The 3,252-nt window shown below is 34.6% G+C and overlaps 1 long non-coding RNA gene across 1 annotated transcript; it reads left to right on the top strand.

Moving 5' to 3' along the window:
* The first annotated feature begins 756 nt into the window (after positions 1-756).
* On the top strand, positions 757-2,520 carry LOC125047981. Its single transcript, XR_007116781.1, has 2 exons — positions 757-872; positions 1,197-2,520. It is a non-coding gene; the product is annotated as an uncharacterized LOC125047981 (long non-coding RNA).
* Positions 2,521-3,252: the final 732 nt, after the last annotated feature.

Raw genomic sequence — 3,252 nt, 5'->3', positions numbered from 1 at the left:
CATATTTGATTGCTTCTTTTCCTCTTTTACATTACACTCTTCTACATTTCGATGTCTTTATCACATTGCATTTAGTATTACGTTTCACACACACACACACACACACACACACACACACACACACACACACACACACACACACACACACACACACACACACACACATACACACACACACACACACACACACACACACACACACACACACACACACACACACACACATACACATACACACACATACACACACACATACGCATACACACACACACACACACACACACACACACACACACACACACACACACACACACACACACACACACACACACACACACACACACACAATACTGAAGTATCTACATATTCATTATAGCCCTACTGCGGTTACTTTGATGTTACTTTGGCGTTAAGACTACCATGCCTACGGGTTGTACGTTACACATCAACATACCCGAAACGGTGCTTAGTGGATTTTCAAATGACAATTATATTAAACAAAATTATTGTTAAATAATACATTTATGCCGAGAGCAAGGAAGGTACGGAGTAAAGATAAGTGATATGGTAAATAATATAATTAGAAGTAATTTATTAAAAACCGGTACAAAATTATATATAATTAGCATTCATTTGTAATTCCTTTAATATTTTTAGTCAGAGTATGGGACATAGAAAAACCGGTGCTCTCAGACCAAAGCGTCTAGCTCACAAGTACAGGCTGCAATATGGTTAACACTCGACTCCCCTCCCTCTTCCCTCAGGTACTTGGGGAAAACGTAGCGCCGACTGGAACAGCCTGAGGGGCACGTGGGGCAAGCGCGCCAACGACTGGGGGCAGTTCAAGGGATCCTGGGGCAAGCGGGCAGCAGGTGAGATAAACGGGTCCGGCCGCTGTCACGTAACTACCTTGATATTGCCGTGAACAACAGGGTACATGTGTTAAAATACGTAATTATGTATACATACATATATATATATATGTATGTATATTTATGTATATATATATATGCACATGTGTATATATTTATACATATATCTACACACACATAATATATATATATATATATATATATATATATATATATACATACACGTGTGTGTGTGTGTGTGTGTGTGTGTGTGTGTGTGTGTGTGGATGTATTAGTGTGTCAATGCCATTAATTTCTTACAGTGCATTTTCCCTTTTCCCACAGATGATGAGGGCAAGACAATATCAACCCATCAGGCCTAATGAGAAAATATTAGGCCTACTTAGCATACTTCAGCAGCAACTCATCACTGTTACTAATTCAACGGCAACTGCTCCGTCATGTATACACATATGCATGATTAGGTTCCCCCTGATTTACCCTCCTCACGCCTTCCCACCAACCACATACTCTGCACACCTGTAATTAATTCTCTCGCCTGCCCGAAGAGGTGAATGTTTACATTTGTCCTTTCGTGGAAGAGACGGAAAAAAGTTTTTGTGTGAGTTTGTGTACAGATGAGCATATAGAAGTTTATATATGAGTGTGTATATATATATATATATATATATATATATATATACATATATATGAATATATATGTATACATATGTATAAATATGTATATATATGTGTATATATATATATACACACATATATACACACTTATACACACATACATATGTAGCTTTCTTGGAACTAGTGATTATCATTGATACACCTGTAACAGTTTGATATTGATAAGAGATGAATGCCATTTTTCATTCTGGTCAAGCTCGGCTTCCTTTGTCTTCTGAGATACTTATTTAGCACAAGCATACATACCCTTGTAGTGTACATCTGTGTGCATGTGTGTTTGTTAATGTAAATTGATAAAAAAAAAAAAATCAATTTTCTTATTGTGTAAAAATATAACTATGCGTGTTCTAATGTAAAGATCGTAATGAATATCATTGGTTAGGCTGGAAAGTAAATAAAGAATTTGCCAAAATACTGTACACATTTATAGAAACTATGAGAAAGTACTGCTATTTCCTGCGCTTCTCAAAAGATAGACGAAGAGAGTAGATAAATATATCTATAGATAAATATATCTGTGCTGGAGGAATGAAATAAGTGTATATAAATAAATATACATATATGTACACACGCACACATACACATATACATATATATACATATACACACACACACACACACATATATATATATATATATATATATATATATATATATATATGTATATATATATTTGCATACATTTATACACACGCAGTTACATATTTGATAAAAGGGTGCGAGACTATATCCCCACTGTAATGAATATAATTACCTTCTGTGGATTTCCTCTCTTTACTTGGCGTTCTTTCCTCCAGAGTTTCATTTGACGTGTATTTTCTTCATCAAATATAAGATATACATAATCCTTTGCCAAAGCCGAGGGTCAAAGCAACCACTCGGGTCAAACGGGGAGAGAATAAAAGGAAAGGTGAATAAATATAGAGAAACTGTTTGTGATGTTACAGTCAAATAAAATGCTGCAAATAATCGAAGATGTTTGATTATCTTTTGAACTTGACAGTGTTCGATGACTAAAATAGACAGAAAAGAGAATATATATAGATTCAAACACACACACATATTTATATATAAACACACACACATATATATACATATATATATATGTATGTATACATGCACACACATACAAACTTATATATATATATATATATATATATATATATATATATATATTATATAAATATATATACACATATATATTTATATATCCATTTATATATATGTGTATATATAAACATATATACACATATATCTATATATATGAATATATATTCATAAACATATGTATGAATATATATATATATGCACATATTCATATATACACACATCTATACATATATAATATATATGTATATATACATATATATAATATATATATGTATATATACATATGCGTATAAATATATATGTATATATATCTGGGTACACATATATATATGACTGCCGCGATGGTTCAGTGGTTAGAGAACTGCACTCCGACCCTCGTGGTCCCGAGTTCAATTCCCCGTCGCGGCGGTCGTAAAAATGCCTGCGCTCTGCCTGCTGGCTCGAGCCCGAGAAACGACATATCGCCTTGAGAAGTCAAATGCAGGTGTCGGAGGGGAAGTCACCGCCGTGGCACAAGTGTTTGCGCGCCGAACCGCGGTTGATTAAGAAGGGCATCCAATCAGGTGAGGGTGACATTGCCATATAACCTCTC

This window comes from Penaeus chinensis, chromosome 42 (assembly GCF_019202785.1).
Source record: "Penaeus chinensis breed Huanghai No. 1 chromosome 42, ASM1920278v2, whole genome shotgun sequence".
NCBI classification, from domain to species: domain Eukaryota; kingdom Metazoa; phylum Arthropoda; class Malacostraca; order Decapoda; family Penaeidae; genus Penaeus; species Penaeus chinensis.
The sequence above is the reverse complement of the archived record's forward strand: the minus strand, read 5'-3'. Positions and strand labels throughout refer to the sequence as shown.